Source organism: Bacillus rossius, chromosome 13 (genome assembly GCF_032445375.1).
Source record: "Bacillus rossius redtenbacheri isolate Brsri chromosome 13, Brsri_v3, whole genome shotgun sequence".
Lineage (NCBI taxonomy): Eukaryota > Metazoa > Arthropoda > Insecta > Phasmatodea > Bacillidae > Bacillus > Bacillus rossius.
In genome coordinates, this window is record NC_086340.1 from 21,978,581 (window position 1) to 21,999,617 (window position 21,037).

The 21,037-nt window shown below is 38.2% G+C and overlaps 1 protein-coding gene and 1 pseudogene across 1 annotated transcript in view; both read left to right on the plus strand.

The window, feature by feature from the left end:
* Positions 1–21,037, plus strand: part of LOC134538356 (C-1-tetrahydrofolate synthase, cytoplasmic) — a 298,992-nt gene that overhangs the window by 23,595 nt on the left and 254,360 nt on the right. The window lies entirely within an intron of this gene.
* Positions 1,259–1,365, plus strand: LOC134538645 (5S ribosomal RNA; annotated as a pseudogene).

Sequence of the window (21,037 nt, forward strand, 5' to 3'; positions counted from 1 at the left end):
ACATAAAAATTAAATATAAATATCAACAAACATAAACTAATTTTTAAAGCCAACGATATCAAACACGAGATTTTTTTTGAGATAGCAATTTAGGGATTTGATTTGCTGTTAAACTAACTGTTTGCATGACAGAGTGAAAACACGTTTTTTTTTTTCATTCCCGGTTTATGGGGGCATGAATTTTTTTACAGCAGTTGATTATTACTAGACTTTAATTTCAAAGCCAATGCGGACAATAATAGTTTATTTAATTACAATTTTAGACGTGAAAAAATTCGAGGATTCATTTCCCGCATGTTGCTTCAGTGATCGGGTAGACAACTGATGTAGACAACTTTGAGTCAAAGCCAAACCTTCATCAAGAAGCACTGAATTACAGGCATCCCAGTTAACAGGTAGCCAATGAGCAGGCGGCATTAATCTGAGTACGTACAAGATGGTGGAGTCCATCCTAGAGGTAATCGAAAACGCGAATTTTCCCAGTACCTAGTTATAATGTTTCAATAATTTTGTTTTTGCCTATAATTTACATTGAATTCACAATGTAACAACTATTTTCTGTTCATAAACGATTTTATCAGTTTTATAGGCCTTATTTATACAATTTAATTACTGTAAAGGGTAATCTATATTTAAATATTAGCATCGGCTCATAGCATGTAAACGTGCGATACCAATACACTTTAGAATTAACCTTTATTAAGTAACTTTTACCTTGAACTCTTTAGCATTGGAATTTCGTATTTAAAAAATAAATTTGTTTACCCCAAATCTCTATAAACAGTCTATTTTATACAATACGTTAGTAAACGGACTGATTTTAGGCTCACATTAAGTGTTAAGATTGAAACATTAACTGATATTTTAAAGTTATTAAAACCCAAATAACAATTCTTATTGAATCGATGTAATTATTACAAACTAAGTGCAAGCCATGGTTATATTACGAATCTAACTTAAATCATTTGGCAATAATACAAAACTACAGAAGCAAAATCACTTAGGAAATTTACTTCTGTTAACTAAGGCAACGGGAAACAGAGAAACTCTAAATGTGCTTGCGGACAATTTATTCCTACGAGGGGATGTCATGAGAAGGAGGGAGGGGGGGGGGGAAGTGTGCTAAATTCTCTACGCAACACACCAAAGCCCTCGTTCAAAGTTTTGTCGTTAACTGACAGCGATCGGCACGGAGCCGAGCGTCTCGTAACCCGTCGCAAACTGTCGTAAACATGAAAGCCTGTTCGTATTCACGATTGCCAACGGCCATATCACGATAAACACACCGGTTCTCAAGTTAAGCATCGTCGAACGTGGTTAGTACTTAGATGGGTGACCTCTTGGGAACCCCAAGTGCCGTTGGCACTACCAATCGTGTTCACGGTCGCCCGGATGCGACAGTCAGTTTCGTCGGTAGCGGGGGCTAGACTCCTGCGGGAGAAGGCGACTGTCGTCCGAGGTGTCGGAGCTGTTGTCCGGCTCCAGCGATCTGGGACACATTCCAACACGCCTGCGGGGTAGCGTGCGAGGATATGCGAACACACGGTATCTTGGTACGAACAAACACGATCTCCAAAGGCTTGCATTCTTATGACAATTGATTGGTGCAACCAAACCAAATCGTCTTGTCATAAGTCGCGATTTCATTTCATGTCAAGCTTTTTCTAAGAGTCATGGCAAATTGTGAGGGTGCAGCAGTACGGTGACCACATTCTCATTGGCCCCGTCAAGAGCGGGACGACACCAGCCTCAGCCAATAACCACAGGAGAAAAGCTACAGTATTTTGTGAGATACCTTGACACGAAATGTATTCGCGAAATACAGGTGTCTCTAGTCATAAGTTACAGCTTACCAAACTTTTGAAGGCCGGACGGATAGAATATTTTTTTCGGGCCATCCGATCGACGGCAGGTTGCGTGATACACTGACGGTAACAATCGGATGGAAGGTTGGGATATTTTAAATTCCAGCTAAACGTGTGACAGATAAATCGACGAATTTTGGATGGAGCCGACGGGCCGTTGTAATCCCGGCATTGTGCATAACTGCATAAAAGGTTACTAGACCTCCTAGATCATAGATGATGCTGAATGACTTTAGGACCGACTAGGTGCTCATAAATTAGTCATGACAGGCACTGCCACATTCGGTACTCCCTCTCGAGACACCGGCGGGTGACGCTGAAGAGGACCCTGCCAGGCGTACCCCCGCCTTAATGCATCCTCCGCTTGTCCGGGTGGAGACCTGAAATGGCGAAAGGGCTGCACCTCCGAGGGCAACAGCAGGTGCAACTGAAGTTTTTCTGAAGGGGGGTTCGACTACTGATCCCTGGGGGTGCATCTCAACGTGAAGAGTCCCAAGGAGTCCAGCGGGTTCATGTGTGCCAAGACCTTGAACGGCTGTGAGTACCTGGTGTCGGCCAGGGGAGAGACGGAGATAACTCCGAGGTCCTCCAGTGTACGGCAACTGCACTGACGGCAGGCCCTAGACGCCACCTGAGCTGGCAGCGATGAGGGATGATCCTTCTTGTGAGTGGATCCCCGCCGAGGTTTCCACTGTCGGTCCAGGATAGCTTGTGCTCCTGTGGCTTGGAGCAAGCTGGGAAGAGCTGACGCGGCGAACGGCGATACAGCCACGGCTGCTGGTCGCGCGGTGTGTCATCGGCGGGGGAGCTGATTCTTCTTTTTTCTAGCTTTTTAAAACTAGGTGTATTTTGTGGGAGGGGTCCGGGCTAGGGAGGGACCTAAATGCCTCTCAGGGGATCAGCCATGCATCAAGTGCTTTGTTCGGGGATTGGCCAACCATGGCACCAATTTATGCCATGACTAACTCACCTATATTATAAATAGATTAAAACTGTATGTTAAATTTGAAGCAGGTAAAAACCTGCACGGACACCAGGAACACCTTCGAAAAAAGACATGCGGGATGCAAGGGCATGCATTGATAATGCAGGAGTGTACAGGATACAGAGGTTGGTGTAGATGAGGAGTGGGTCACAGTAGAGAAAAACAGATTCCATGACACGAGAATTGGGGGCACTTGGATGCTTTCATATTTTAGTCGCATCTGGTTTTTGATATCCAGGGACGCAAGCGCCCCTGGTGGTGGGTTGGCCAAATTCACAACCCGCCCGGCTTCCAGTAGCACCCAAAAACTAGAGAAGGAAGTAAATACAACACTCTTACAAACCAGGCAATTTATTAAAAGATCCTACAGTTCGCAGTTTTCCCTGAAGATTACTTTTGCAAGGGCGCACATTGCTTATGCTAAAGGCGGAATGCCTAACAATGACTGAACCCCGAACAGTTCCGAACATATCCAAAGTTCTCCGCTCGCTCGTACAATATTTTGCGAGAGTTCACACATTTTCACGAATTTACAGTATTTTAAATACCACCGATCTACCCTAAATATTTTTAAGTTTTATTTAATATCACCTAGTCGTACAAAATTCTACCATCCGATACAGTAAAAAAAATTTTAAAAAAGTTATTTTTTACGTATTATTCATGTAATTGAGCTAACATAACTAACCTTTCATTATTTAAGTTTCGATTTTCGCGTGAATTTGATTAAATTAACAGACAGAACTTTTTATCATCGCGTCTCTGCTGCTTCCACAATGCACGAGAAACGTAACAAATGGCTGCCAGTGAGATTGCATTTAAAGCACACGAAATATTAATTTATTAAAAAAAAATAATAGTAAGCTTCGAGATTATAGCAGGGACAGAATTTACATGTATAGTAAAAATAAACCACAAAGTGATGATATAGCACTAAATATCATTGTACGTGAACCAATTTGTAACATATTCAGAACATAGACAAACATGGTTTGCACCGCAGCTAAACTCTCGGCTTCTATTGGTCGCACGAACAAAATGCATTGGGAAGAACAAATCCGTACGGGTCCGTCTCCGTCTGCGGGGAAGCCTATGATGTATATTCTATATTGCACAAACCCGAATAGTCACGTTGGCAAGCTTTCTTTTCACAGATGAGAGAGCCACACCCGAAGTTCCCCGAAGTTCATGCTAGCTTTTTTTTTCCGTACCACAACAGGTGTATTTATTTGGGATGTAGCTTACTCATACGTCATACGCTGTTCTATCTCATTGTATAAACCGGTGTGGCATTAAATTTTGCGGTCGATTAGGATAGGTTAGCTACATTATAAATACTTTAAAACATTGTGGATGGTTGGTTATATTAGGTAAGTATAGCTACATTAAAAATTCTGTAAAATCATTTTATGGTTGCTTAGCAAATAACTTTTTAATATGTAGCTATCCAGCGCTAGGAAACCGCTTACATGATTTCGCAGCATCTTTAATGTAGCTATCCGAATCAAAAACAACCGTCCACAATGTTTTAAAGTATTTATAATGTAGCTAACCTAACCTAATTGACCATTAGTTATCATGAGTTGTATATTTATTTAAAATGAACAAAAAAAAAAAAAGAAGATGCACGATCGGGCGTTTGGCTCTCTCGTCTGTGAAAAGAAGGCTTGCCAACGTGAGTATTCGGGTCTGTGCAATATAGAATGTACATCATAGGCTTCCCCCGTCTGCGTGCTGCTGTAAATAATAGTCTGTTCCGTGAGATCCGTCGCCGTTTCCGTGTCATCGTAGAACGGGCATTACCTACTCTGAAAACGACAAAAAACTGAAGATGAAAGGGAATTTCCCGGGCGTCCGACCCCAAGGTCAAAGAATCTTCGGTTTCGTCACCGGCGTACGAGGTGCCGCGCTCCAAATGTGACGGACAGTGGAAGCCCCATAAAGCGGCTAGACGTCCGAATGCCCTTCGGTGACGTCAATGGGAGCCCGTGATGGATCACCTGAAGGTGTGCCCGTGTGTCGCGGTACACGTCACGGACAGAAGAGAGATCCGCAGCTGGGGGAGACGGGTTTAACGGTTGATTGAATACATACGTACACTCTCTTCAGTTAAAAAAAAAGAGAGATTGTTTACGTGAAGCGCTGCAAAGAAGATTAAGGCTTCGACAACTAAATACGATCTTTGAATGATTCTTGCAGTTGGGGGGAGATTGATTAAAACCATTATTCTGGCCAAACGCCATTACTAGAGAGACCTGTAAAATTCGCGATTTCAAATCCCTAAAGTATAGACTCCATGATCCTCTACGCACTCGTGCAAATTACATCTGCTGATTGGTTACCGACTCGTAACACCTGTTGACTGGAATGAATCGTGATTCGCTAATTCTTCTGTTAAAGATTTTTCATCGGCCCAGAGTCCTCAAGATAAACTGTGGCCCAATCACTGAAGCAAAATAATGTCAAAAGTATTTGGACTCTATCCTATCGCGAAATGAATACGCGAATTTTACAGGTCTCTAGCCATTACTAGTTTACAACTGCATGTCATAGAGAAGAACCTGAACAACGGACAGAGAAAGACGAATACACAAACAGACGGAAAACAAGCCAAAATAAGCTGATGTCAAATGTTAAATGTACAAATAGCACAGAGAATTTAATGGACGAAATGAGAACAATATCAAAGCACACAGCGGGCTGATATGGCAAGAAAATTGCGACAAAAATAGTAAATGCAGACAAACAACAACCTTGGACGACACAGCGACAAACAGAGGAACACAACGATGAAATGAAACAGATATTCTGGACACCACAACGACGAAAGCACATACGACGAAAACAGTAGGCTTCATATATATTTATTTGTGTATATATATAATTTATTTTAAAAATTTCAGCGAGTCTTTCAGCACTCGCTCAGATTATGTGTAACATCTAACCTCGGTAACGAGCAAATTTATGTGTTCCCATGTTGCAAATACACTTACAATACGAATCCCGGATCCCAGATTTAACGTAGAATGCTTTGAAACAATGCCGAGCGTGATAAATATAACAAAATGTATTCATGTTAAGGAAAAACTGTTAATTTTTTTCCCCCTTTTAAAACCTAACTACCTAGGTATATATAATATTTAACAATATGGCACTATCTTTTTTTAGGTTATAATTCTTTAGAAGCATTGAGGGTGAAATTTTAATATGCACCAGAAATGCAATGAAATAAGCACACTTTGCACAACGGAAATCTGACAGTTTGTAAGTCTAATACGCATGCATGGAACAAATACAGCCACAAGCCGAAGTAGTCAAGATGGTGGACCCACAGGAATATGCTAAGTAAAGTAATGTCTATGGTAGTGAAACTATCCTGTAATACATTTTGTAGACTTCAATAGTCATAACAAAATACAGTAGCAAAAAAAATGCATATAATTGATTATCCAGGGAAATTGTGTTGGGATAAACATGGCGTCAAAAATATTTTATATTTTTTCTTGGTTCTCTAAATCATTACGAACGAGGCACTATCTTTGAAGTATTTTTCAAACTAAAATTTGCAGTCCAATAGATCCCGGATTTGGACTTGATTTTCGACAAGGAATTATATTAAAAAATTGGTTGTCTGTAAAGTCAGTTTACGGACGATAGTTTAACGTGACAACGTCATAACAAAACATTGATGAAATGATTGATCCAGAAGAAAAGGAAATATCATATTCGGCCTGAGACTGAGCCGTAATAGGTTTTTGCAACCAAACCATTTAGGCATTACAAATATTATATTCTTTGAGGAATAATTTTTTTTAATTTTTCAATCTTTTGCATGATATAATTTACCTCTGCATACTTTGATGAATAAAATTGAATCATTTTTATTGAATTATCACTATTTTGTATGGATACAAAGGAGTGAAATGAAATGTGCAATTGAATTAATAAATTTACTTTTATTTGCATTCATTAATTCAAATATATTTATTACTTCTGAAATGTTGCGTGCGCCATATTTATTTTTACAAGTACAAATAAAATTCGCAGCTGTCGGGTTTCGATCCGACAACTTTTAGGTTAGGATATATGTACGCTAACCACACGCCCACGAAGCCATACTAAAGTAATGTTGTTTCAAATGTTACATATATATATATTTATATTTATATATATATTTATAAAACTGTGTTCACGGTAGGAGTATAATACTAACACGATTTTATAACAAATACGCATCCCAAATACACCAAACTTATTTATAATGTGTTACAATATTTTTTTAAAACATTGTGCAAAAGATCCCGGGTGTAATTTGAATAATTATGTGTAACTGTAAAACACCATTGTTGGTTCAAAACGTATTTGAATTTTCAACATTACTTTTAAATAACCGTACCGATTGTGCTGAAAATCGGTGGACGATCGTTAAATTACATAATATTAATAATTCAAACGACGAAAATATGATTGAAAAGTCAAATCGATGGTTGTTCCAATTGAGTGGAAGAGAGATGCCACGCATGCGTACAATGAGCAAACAGAACACATCCGTAGTGGGACATCCGTAGTGGGACACTTTTACGTGCGTGCAGAAGGCGTTCATCGATTTATTAGACGTTGTCACGTCAAAAAAACTGCCAATCTTGTTAAAATCTACTTTCCACACTAAAATATTAACCTCAAACATTTTAAATCACATAACACTAAGGTTTATGTGTAGGTATATGTATTTTCTTACACAAATCAGTCTGTAAACACTCCTACAAACAAACCTAATCTTAATGAGCTGATTGAACCTTATTATGCAATATTGTAATGTTATTAAAAATATAAAAATCTTCTTTTGATGAGATTTCCAAGATCATTGGAAAATAATGAGGAAGGTATGTATTATGTAATCACCTCCTATTACTTTTTAATATGATTTTTTTTATTTTGCGAAATATATTGCAGGGTAGTTTCACTATCATAAAGATTCATTTAGCACACCAATAGCTTGGTACGTGCCTAGATGTTCACGAAAGTGACTATATACGGGTTGATGGCGCCAGACGCGAGTCCACCATCTGGACGAAATCAACGAAAAAGTGAGCTCTGCGCATGCGCAGGATTTTGGGACACAAATAGGTCACGGACAGGACACAGAAATCTGTTCCTTAAAAATAGGGACTGGCCGTATTCTCTCGTGCACTAGGAATACGGTTAGGGAAACAGGTGTAGCATATTAAACACCTAAACCCTTATTTGTTGGCTTTGGAATACCGGCCTAGGTGTTTGAATGTGATACAAATTATACCCTAACTGTACTCCTAGTGCACGAAACCGCTCCCAAATCCTTAGGTAAGACACGGCAAGTCCCTTTTTTTTAGGGAACATATTTGTGTGTCCTATTTGTTGCCCAAACTTCAGCGCATGAAAAGATATTACGTTTTCGGTTATTTCGTCCAGATGGCGGTCCCGCGTCCGGCGTCATTAACTCGTATATAGTAATTTTCGTGAACATCAAGGCACGTACCAAGCGTGTTTGTGTGATAAAACAAGAAATAATCGCAACTTTAAATTTTTTTTGAGAAAGTTAGAATAACAGTATTTTTATTCCTGTGGTGGTCCTGATATCTCTAAGATTTTTATTTTCCCGTAACAATTGTATCGACGGTTGCAAAAAAAATCCGCTAGAAAGCGTCGAAATCAGTTTCTACCCTCGCACAGGGCACCGTTTATTGAAACGACTGCCGATCTGTTTCCTTACCGGGATTGGGTTTGGATACGTTTTAGAGTACGGGACCGCGAGCAAGGTAGTGCCGGGTCGTTACCACAACGCCGAAATACCATAACGCCGAATGTCAAAATTGACCACAACGCCGACAGCTAGAAAACTGCTGTGTACCACAACGCCGAAATAACAACTGAATGAATTTGTGTGTGTTTCTTGAATTTACTTTAACGCCGAAATACCACAATCAAACCTAACCTTACCTAATCTAACCTAACCTAGCGCAATATAAACTAACCTAAGTTAACCTAGCCTAGCATAGCCTAACCTAACCTAACCTAACCAAACCTAGTCTAACCTAACCTAACATTTGTGGCAGTCCTGCATAGACATTTTTCGGCGTTAGTGTATTTCGGCGTTGTGTTACACCGCAGTTTTTTCTAGCTGTCGGCGTTGTGGTCAATTTGGCATTTCGGCGTTGTGGTATTTCAGCGTTGTGGTGCGTCTCCGGCAGTGCTTATTCGCTGCCTCACCAGAGCGCCTCGGAATGCCGCCTTTACTGTTCTCCCGCCGACGGCTGGTGGTTGCCTCGTTAGACAATCCCCGCGGGGGGGGGGGGGGGGTGTAGGGGAGACAACCCTACAGGAAACCACCAGGGGCGGGGGGCTCGTCTCGCAATGCACGACCTTCCTTCCGGTGGGAAATCAAAGGCGCTGCTGGCTTGACTATGCGTAGTGGCTTGAGGGGGGGAGGGGGGAGTTAGCGGCGGTGGTGACGGAAAAACATGTGACGCTATACCTACTTATTGCATGTTTCAGTAGCTGACTGGCAGCCTGGTGGGTGACGAAAGCTCAGTCGCACAGCGACAAACACATAGCAACACAACGATGAAATTAAACAGGTATTCTCGACACCACAACGACGAAAGTGCATACGATCACAGTAGGTTTCCTACATAAAAAAAAAAATTGGTTGTCTGTAAAGTCGGTTTACGGACGATAGTTTAACGTGACAACGTCATAACAAAACATTGATGAAATGATTGCATACTTTTATGAATAAAATTGAATCATTTTTATTGAATTATCACTATTTTGTATGGATACAAAGAAGGAGTGAAACGAAATCTACAATTTAATTAATAAATTTACTTTTATTGGCACTCATTAATTCAAATATGTTTATTACTTTAACGAAGAGATTATTTTAACTATAACTTTTATACATGTTTGCTATTTAACTTCTTCCAATCTGTGTTATTCTGTTAAGGATAGGACGATGATAGGAAAAGTAGGAAACGAATGGGAGTGTTTCAAGGATGATGTGAAGGAAAATGGCTTACCCAACACCAAGATGCAGTCAAAAATAATATTTGCGCCACGGACTCTGCAAAAATGCTAGGAGGAACGGGTTAGCAAAGAACAATGAAAATGTTACATTGAAATGCATGAAAACAGAATTACGCCACGGACTCGGTCGCAATGCTAGGAGGTTCAGGTTAGCAAAGAGCGATATAAAATGAGTGTAACGGGACACTTTTTTTGTGCGTGCAGTCGGCGTTCATCGATTTATTAGACGTTGTCACGTCAAAAATAAAAAAAAAAATAAAAAAAAACGGTAACAGTTACAGTAGTTCGTGCGCGCGAGATTTGGCCGCCATGTTTTTCGAACCCTCTGATTCACAACAATAGCCCATTGAACGGTTGTGTTTATAGGAAAGAGGTCGTGCTGATAAAAGGGAAACGAATACGTTTTATTGACGTGACAACGTCTAATAAATCGATGAACGCCGGCTGCACGCACGAAAAAGTGTCCCGTTACGCACATTGTTCTGTTACGCTGTGTCCCGTTACGCTCATTGTACTCTTGCACCGCATCTATCTCTCTTCCACTCGACTGTTTATAAAGAGAAGTGAAAACTTAATGTGGTTTTCATTACTTATTACAACAATTTCGGCAATAAAGGTTAATTATTCTTGCATTTTAAATATCTAATTACTAGTATAATTTCAAGTATTTATTCTTTTATTATTAAAATCAAAATGATTCAATTTTATTCATAAAAGTATGCAATAATTTCATCAATGTTTTGTTATGACGTCACGTTAAACTATCGTCCGTAAACCGACTTTACAGACAACCAATTTTTTTTTATTATTTATTTATTAAAAGCGACGCAGCTGAGCTGTCGGGAACGAAGCGGGATTCGACGGCGCGGTCTGGTGATCAGGTTGTCCCAGCGGGCTGATTGCGAACACTCGCTGGAGATGGCGCTAGTGTCTGCGCGGAGCGTGTTCCGTTACGCGCTCGCGAGGCCTGAGGGTGCGAATCAGTGACTTCAAAGGACGAGCAACCGCTCTGAATGGTTAAACTTGTTCGTCGAGCGAACAACGGACGTGTAACGTCTTTAGGCTCTCCGCGCACGGCATTTTGGTGGAACGCTGATGTGTTGCGAACCGTTGTTTACAAAGCCAAAGGAATACTTATATAAACGGTTTAAATACATTTTAATCAAATTCCTCGTCAGAATTCAGGTCCAAAGCCGGGTTTTTAGTGTTTTTCAAATCTTTTTTTTCCGCTTTTATCGGAACATTTTGGTCTGTCAATCCAAGAATTAAATAATTTACGTAGCTGCTCCGGCAGAGAACTCTAGCGGCGCTTCCGGAAACTACGCGTGGTTCGCGTCAAGAAATGTAGTTGGAAACTCGAATCGCGTAGGATATTTTATCACGCTCGGCATTATTTTGAAAAATTCTACGTTAAATTTCGTGTCAGAGTATCTTATTATAAGCGTATTTGCGACACGAGGACACGTGAAATTTGATCGTTACACATTTCTGGCGAGTACTGACTCGCTCACAATTTTTTTTTTCTAGAACTTCTATTTCGTTCAATGTAATTTATATTTTTTTTTTGTAATTTAGAAGGGTATATTTCTAAGGATTTTCCTTGTAAAAAGTACAACATTTTTTTTACAGTGTTCACCGAAAATTTAAATACATATTTAAAATTAGTATTTAACTGTCTTGTCTCAAGCATTTTAATTTTTGGCTGTTTTTTTCTCGTGATTACTCAAATCAAAGTTTAAAACGAAAGTTTTGTAATGTAAATTTGGCCAACTGCATGAATTTTCACAGCAAAAAATCTTAAAATTTACAAAATAAATTAAATTTCTACTGTCTCCGTAAGTAGAAACATTACTGTAACAATTAATTTTCTGTTTGCTAACTTTTTTCAGTCGATTTCAAAGCCTAATTACTAAAAATAATTGGTACTTAATTTAGTCTTATATAAGATAATTAAACCTTTCTTGTTGAAAATCTACTTCCTTTACACCAACAGTAATAATATCGAAATAATTTTCTGAAAGTTCCGACAACTCTAGGATTTCTTAATTTCATCACCTTTCTTTTGCAGTATTAGGGTAAATTTATCTAACGGTGAGCCCGTGCTTTGGATATCTGTGAAATGAGATTACAAATTTATGGTGCAAAAGTGTGGTAGGAATTTTCTTAAATCCTCAAATGGCGAGTGTGCAGATTTGTTTTTTTTTTCCACCAAAGTGCGTCTCGACTCTGCTTGGAACGCGTGTATTAATGTTTTCAACTATAATAAATTCATATCCCCAACCCACGAGGAAAAACCATACCCTCTCCAATCTCACCCATCAAACAAGTGTAGACTGTTTTGTTTGCATTCATCGCTACGGGGTCTTGTTTTTGAAATGTAGCTTCTTCACAGCAAGCAAGTAGAGTAAGTGGAGGCTATGACCCGGAGCGTAGCTAATAGCGTGGCCATACGGGACTCTGAACTGCTTCACGTGTGGTTACACACAGCCTGAACGTGTTTCGTTCGAGGCCATTTCTCAGTCAACCTTAAAAAATTCATGGGTAGGCTGTATTGTGGACTACAGCCGCTAGGGGGGGTTTTGTTTCGTGAATTTCCATCGCGCTGAGCGGAAATGTTGTGTATGAAATAAATAAAAAATAAACCTACGAACTTGATGTTGTGCACGGCTGAAGCTCGCTCGAGCGCAAATTTCGTGACTCGTTCTGGGACTCGTTTTGCCCCACTGGCTCATTTCTCTCGGCTACTATTTTCCTCATTCGATACCTACTACACTTCTCTGCAATATTTATTTCTTTTACTCGGGCGATCTCACTTGTTTTCTTTTCTTTTCTCCGAAATAACGCGTTTTCGCTTAAGCATTTTTCGATTAATGGCTCCAGAACCGAAGTTATTCCACTCAACTAGCACCGCCCTCAGGAACAACTTAATGTTTGAATCACGCAAATCGGTCTATTACTCTCGGAGTTACAGCTCTGACTTCAATTCGACGCTATACACCAAGGCTCATTACGTCATCACTGCAAATGTTAATCGGGTGAGTCACACGTAGGTACCACGAGCAACGTCTGCTCTACTAAGATGCATTTACTTCAACTCTGTAGCTTTCATGGTTTACGAGTGTTAAGCGGTGGCGAATCCTCAGCTGAAGTGACACTCAAACCGAGATTAAAGACATTCATATTCCTGTCGGAAATTCCAATCAAAAGGTTGGCAAAGTAGTTCAGAACGACATTTCTTCTACATAACCTCTGATTGACTGTTCAGTGTTGAGAACGTTCTTTGCGAAAAACTTAAGATGAGGAATGCTCCTGACACAATTTAGTGTAATGTATTGCCGACTGCAAAACATGTAGTATTTTACCGACTTGGAAACGACCACAAACTCCGTGGATTACGAATAAATGGCCCCAAAACTGTAACTAGAAAAGTTTGAACCAACATTTTTCGATATTGTAAATTATGTCTGACACGAAATTATTTTGTTTCGAAGCCTATTTTGCTGTGACGACGCCTTTTTTACTGTTTCGTCAGCTGTTTCTGCCTGGTAAAGTGACTAATATAACTAAATAAAAACATTGCAGATTCATTTCCCAACTCTTATATATTAAATATAGTCATTAAAAAAACACTTTTTGACGTGACAACGTCTAATAAATCGATGAACGACGGCTGCACGCACGAAAAAGTGTCCCGTTACGCACATTGTCCCGTTACGCTGTGTCCCGTTACGCTCATTGTACGCTTGCGCCGCATATATCTCTCTTCCACTCGATTGGAACAACCATCGATTTCACTTTTTCGAGGCACATTAAACTTGAAACACTCCCATTCGTTTCCTAATTTTCCTATCATCGTCCTATCCTTAACAGAATAAAAACAGATTGGAAGAAGTTAAATAGCGAACATGTATAAAAGTTATAATTAAAATAATATGTTCGTTAAAGTAATAAACATATTTGAATTAATGAGTACAAATAAAAGTAAATGTATCAATTAAATTGTAGATTTCATTTCACTCCTTCTTTGTATCCGTACAAAATAGTGATAATTCAATAAAAATGATTCAATTTTATTCATAAAAGTATGCAATCATTTCATCAATGTTTTGTTATGACGTTGTCATGTTCAACTATCGTCCGTAAACCGACTTTACAGACAACCAATTTTTTTTCTAGATACAAAATAAATAGGATCCAGAACACATTAATTCTATGACGGTAGACAATTGGTTTTGGAGTCGAAAACACTTTATACTAACTGCCGCGTGACCATACACTTTCGCGTTTGTAACCGTGTTCAGCTGAAGTAGTTCGAGGTTCCGTGTAACAGTCCCCTAAATAGTGCAACGTACGAAGGAGGAGAATTTTTAATGTAGAGAGGGGAAAAACGAATAAAGTGGAGAACCGTACAACTGTAAGACTTTTTGCTGTTTTTTCGTTGCCATGTTTGTGACAATTGTGAACCTCCGATGGAAACCTCCATTCTATACTATTTTTGTTTAATTTGAATTATTAAATATTTTGTTTTATCATTTAAGTGGATTACTGTAGTGTGAAGTTTCGCTTCAAACGCTCATAGTGGCCGTGCAACATTCTTATAGATAGATGTTGAAGACATACTTCTTATCGGAATCGTTACCAAGATGCGACGTCCGGAAAATGTTTACTTCGTTTTCATTTTATTTTCGTAGATCCCAAAACCACTGTCATCTCAAAAGAACATATATTTATTTTTTATGGACATAATAAGTACCGAAATTTGCGCAAATACCTTTAAAATTTCACTTAAAATAAACATATAAAAAATTTCGCTCAATTAAGTTCATAGACAAAATAGGACCAAATGAGTAGAAATAGGATTTTTTTTTTGAAAAACCAATAAAATCTTTTTAGCTCCCTTAATACAACGAATATAGGATACATTTGAAGTTTTTATAGCTTGTAAGAGTAATACCAAACTATGTCTTAAGAAGTTTTGATGCGACAAAAATGTTTGTAACTCCGTTAGCAGGCATAGTATCAAATCTGTTCAAAATTGTTGTAAATAACCTCGTGCACGCCTGCCTGCTGCTACTCTCTCTTCTTCTTCGGCGCTCTGCGCATGAGTCAGTCCTCCTCCGCTGAAGCTACTTCCGTCGTCGAACCAGCACGAGGGCGTGGATTCCTTACGGCGATTGTTTGTTTCACCGGGTGTACCATTTTCTGTTTCAAAAAATGATAAAACTTACTTTAAGAACTTCCCTCGTAATACTTGAAATAAATAATATTCCACACAAAATGGTTAGTCAGTCCTTAAACATAGGTAGAAGAAATATTTCATTTGGCCGTGCTGTATACATATATCTTTTTTTTAAATTTTAATATACTTTCTATAAGTAAGATTTAATCCAATATACAGACTACCACTACTCCAAAAATCATTAAAATTGGTTAAATAATAGCGACGCGATTAGTAACAAACTTCCAAAATCCAAAACTTCACATTTATATTATTCGGAGAATTAGTTAACAACGAAAAAAATTATTTTAGGCTTTCTTTAAGTTTCTTTCGTTTCATTTTGTCTCGACACACGGAATTTGGCAGGAGTAATTTCTTGAATTGAACTGTAGTCGTATGAACGGAAATGTGTACCTACGATGCTGCCATCTATGGAAGTCTCAGAAATCTCGGAAATATGGTGGACCCGCGTGACTGATCCGTATATATTGCTTTCGTGAACATCGCAGAATTTACACCGTGCATAGGTATAACAAAACTTTATAATAGTAAAATTTCCCTTTCAATACTTAATGTTATAATTTATGGTAACAAAAAAAGAAATAACGACCACTAAAAAAAACCGTTGGAATGTAGAGATAGCGCGGTGTTCATCACACCGCGGAGCCAAAAACAAATTGTTATCATGCACATATTCGACGCTATGTAAAATCGTGACGTTAAATCTTAAATTTTGAATCAGCTCAATAAGGTCAAGGGTTTGTTTGTAGGAACTATATTTACATACTGATTTCTGTTTGTTTGAGCAAGAACAATAATGTGTGTTTTAAAAATACGTGTTTTTTTAAAATGATACAGGTTAATATTCTAGTAATTCCATAGAAGTGTAACTCCTGAGGTATGTACCTAGGTACACGTTGCTTTTTTTTTTTTTTTTTTTTTACTCGCGTGTAGGTTGAACGATGTCTCGAAGGGCAAGGCAGGTGTCGTGAAGCTCAGGTGACCGCCCACCTGGGAGCCCATTACGTCGCGTCGCCTCGACTGAGATCGATGATCCCGCGGAGGAATAAATCCCCAACCCTGGACGATTTACGCGGGATACACTTCTTCTTCTTCCTCTTCTTCTTCGGATCCTGCTCGAAGAGGCAAGGATACCCCCCAAGACTACCGCAGACTGCCCCGCAAATGGTATTAAATCCAGCGAAAAAAAAAAAAAAAAAAAAAAAAGAATATTGTTACGACCCATGCGTAGAGAGACCTGTAAAATTCACGGATTCATTTCGCGATAGGATGGAGTCCAAATAATTTTGACATTATTATTTTGCTTCAGTGATTGGGCCACAGTTTATCTTGAGGACTCTGTGCCAATGAAAAAATCTTTTACAGAAGAATTAGCGAATCACGATCATTCCAGTCAACAGGTGTTGCGAGTCGGTAACCAACCAGCAGATGTAATTTGCACGAATGCATAGAGGATCATGAGGTCTATCCTTTAGGGATTTGAAATCGCAAATTTTACAGGTCTCTACCTATGCGGGAAGAACTGGGTACCTAAGTAATAGCCCATTTTGTTACAGTTTTATTAATTACTAATATTTACATTAATAATAAATAACTGTACTTAAAAATGTCCGATTCAACAATCACTTGCTCTTAAAGAATGTTTTTTTTTTTCGCAAGTCACTCAATGTCTGCTAAGTTCCGCAGTTCGCACTCCTCACTGTAGCTAGGCTCAGCAGTGGTTAACTCCTTAACCTCGCGCCTGTACACACACACACACAGTCTCGCGCCACTTAGTCGCACTCTCTCGGAACTGCCGCGAAAGCCGGCGTCGCTGCTTATATACCCGTGGCGCCCTCATCGAACCGACGAGAGCGGCCGTGACGAGTCGCGTCATTCCGAACCGACCCGAAGCCCGAAAAGTCCAGAAAGACGGTGTTTATTCGTGCCAATCCGCGCGGCGGCCTCGGGGAAACCCGTAGAATTCCCAGGCCGCTAAACGCATAATTGACAATGGAGCGGATTTAGGGGGGGGGGGAAGGGGACCGAGGGCCTTTGTAATCCGGCCAGGAACGCGTGGCATGCCTTACGTCAGCGGACGGCGCGTGACGTCAGTGGTCGTGCGGGGCCGCCAGCCAGCTCCGAACCTGGGGCTCGTCGCGGTCCTGTCTGCGTTCGTAACAATACCATTCCTAAATAGCAAATTATATTCACAGTGAGTACCAAAACTCAACCTCACCCTGAGAAACTGTTGATAGGCCAGTGAATTACAGTTATGAATCAAACAACCAAAATCCAAAATAGTGTCATAGTTTTCGTTTTATAGGTTCTTTTTGATTTTTTTGTGAAATCTCCACCTGGCACCAAATATTTATTAGATACGGTGGATAAAAATGTTAAAATTCTACGCATTCATTAATAATCATACTGTTCATAGCAAATCAAAATAATATCTATCATTCTATTCTTTTAGGGAAAAATATTATTTGCAAGAATTATGCAAAAAGTTTTAACAGGGTTCATTTTCTGATCATACTTAAAATATATAGGTATTTAGTAAACTTAACAATCATTTGATCAATTAATAATTAAACTAAGTAACTTGCTAAGTTGGCAAAGTTAATTTTAAATAGTATGAATAGTCAAATTTACTCGAGCAAAAATAGTTGCCGCATAAATCTTCCTAACAATTTTATAGACTCCACGATCATATATGCACTCGGGGAAATTACACCTGCTCATCGGCTGTTGCCACGTGAGACATGTTAACTGGGATAGTTGTGATTCAGTACTTCATTCGATGAGGTTCCAGAATCCAAGATGGCGGATGTGACGTAAACAAGGATTTTTATAAATTTAAATTAATTTTAATTTAATTTTTTTAATTTTTTATAACTAAATTACTGTTTACTCTCGTCGGGAATCGAACCGAGGACCGAAATCGTTTAAGTAACTAAACTTTTGAATTAAAATTTTTAAATATATTTTTGGAACATTTTTCGGAATTTTTTGATCGAAAATTAAATATTTAAAGTTTACGGTCAAGGTTAAAGTCAAAGCTACCCATCAGAGGCTTATTGGAGGCTAGTTCATGGGGAATTTAAATCTTGATGGGGAATTTTGGTTCTTTCTAAGGCAGAAGTAATTTTTCGAACTTTTGAATTCTTGAGGAATAAAACGGGAAATTTTCCTTAAAAACGGGAAATTTTCCCCCTTGAAATAGGGAAATTTCTATTAATTTTGAGTCATTTATGAAGAATTTTGAGTCCAAGATGGCCCCCGTGACGTCACAATCCAAGATGGCGGTGAGCGGGCAATGACCACTCAGAATAGACAAAAATAATAAACAAATAATTTTTATATTTATATAATTATTTAAACATTTGTCAAAGATTGAAATAACTCAAAAACATTATATAGTTATAAATCTATGGGAAAATTGCATAGCAGCAGTAATGCAAAAAGACTGCAAAGACTATTATTTAAACTTTAATTCTTATAGTTTGTCTATGCAATTTCATTTTATTGTCTCATTGTTAATGTTAACTGTTTTAATATTACAATTTTGTTTAATTTATAGTTCGTTATAAGTGTTTCTCATTTTTAGATTGATAGGAACTATGACCCCAGGCCATAGTAAAATTAAATTAGAAAATCTGATTATTAAGAATGTTTGGAAGAAGAGAGTCTAAAAAAAAAAATGTCCTGTTAGAAATGTGAAGTAAATTTCATTACCAGTATAATTTTGAGTGTTGCAAGCTTATTAATCATGGCAATCATGGTATTTCATACTGAATTAAGGTCTCAAGATAAAATTAAATGATTGCGATAATATTTGTGATGAATATAATTATTACTTCGAGCGAGATTGATGAGCCTAAAAGCTAGGACTGAGGTGAGCTGAATATCTTAACCATTTCCGAATATTAGCTTGACCAAATATCTTGTGTGGTCACAGAAATTGAGACTATTGAAATATAGTCGCAAATTACTTTGTTTCTCCCCATAACTTGTGTTAAAACTAGTGGTCCTATAGATTATATGATTATCTAAATTTACCGAACAGAAGCCGAGGTACAGTGTATATATATATATATATATATATATATATATATATATATATGAGAATATTACGAACCAAAATTTAGTTTCTCTATAATTTTCATAAACAATAATATTCAATAAGACTTTAATTTTTGTTAGAAGCCGGACCCAACATAACTTCCTGTAATTATACATACAAAGTATAATTTAAAGCATGTGTTTGGTTCCTTATATTATTGACTAGCTGCAGTACCCAGCGTTTCCCGGGCTGAACATAGGGTGAAGGGGAACTGTTTAGAGATCAGATGTAGTTAGTAATTGTCTTCTTAATTTGAATGTCAATTGTGCAAAATAATTTATATCACTTTCAGATCCCGATAGACGTTGTTCTGCCAGTTTATATTTATTTACCTGGTCTGTATGTAATCTAGACTCTATAAAGAAATATAGAAAAAAAAACTGAAAAATAAGGGATTACTAATATGGAAAAGATTCCATTATCTAGCTAATGCTCGGCATGCATTGCAATGCCTCATTCAGTTTTGTTTTGTAATATGTTTGAAGTAGTTACACATATACAAATAATCTAGCCATGTCTCTAAATATATATTTATCTCTATCTACATCTATAGTCCTATATATCTATGTATCTCTGTATCTCTTTATATCTACATATATACCTCACACTATCTCTATGTATTCTATATGAGGGTACTGATTGCTTCGTTGTTAATATCACGCGGGTGTTTTTTACTTGTATGGGAAAATTAAGAATTATAAGGCATCTAGTGCGTGGCAACAATGTTAATAGGCAATAGGAAATAAACTTCTAGCGCCTGCGGCATTGTCAACACACACTTCGTACGTGTACTGCATGTTGTATCTAACCCCCTCCAACGCATTTGATTCTAAATTGGACTTTTAATCCCTAATGTTATTGATAATATAATATAGCCTATAGCCTTCCTCGATAAATGTACTATCCAACACTGAAAGAATTTTTCAAATCGGACCAGTGGTTCCTGAGATTAGTGCGTTCAAACAAACAAACTCTTCAGCTTTATAATATTAGTATAGATATGCTTTGTGTGTTGTGCATGTCAAAACAGTAATATAAATATTCTGAAATTATAATTTATCAAAACCTACTTGTGTTCTAACATCACTGATCAGTCAGCTGTAGAACTAAGTATATATATATATATATATATGATCACAAACACTTTTACTATTCACCTATTTGACACACCCACATGCAAACCCCATTTATATATATATATATATATCCTGTATATAAATAATAATTATGCAAGAGGTACTCTAAATAGTCACTGCATTGTAATTGCACACCACCAGAACACACCTCTACAGCGGATATCGGCAACGGCACCGCACTCCTACCCCTGGGCTCGGGCCGGCCAATAGATACTACTTATTCCATCCTAATCCAACGTTTTCTCCTTCACTTTGAAATTATTGTGGGTAGCGATTCATAACCACCTGGTATTTGTGAGATAACACCTCTTTCACACCCAAACGAAAAGAGCGTGGTAGCGCAGTCTCGAAACACTGGATTTCTATGAATTAACTTTTCTACGGCCACAAAACTTAACGATGGTTGTAGAACTTCATTCAATTAAACACAATAGAGACGCTCAATGTTCTATCCTAAATAAATATTTAAGCACGAAAGAACTGAGTCAGCTGGAGCGTGCTATTTTCTTTGCTGTTGTGTTCTTTTGTAACTGTGTATTTTATTGCTGAAATAAATGAATTTAAAAACAAAACAAAAACTGGACTAGCAGTCCGGAGGTCGCGGGTTCGAATCCAGATACAGTCTTTGTTTTTTTCTGAATATCACTC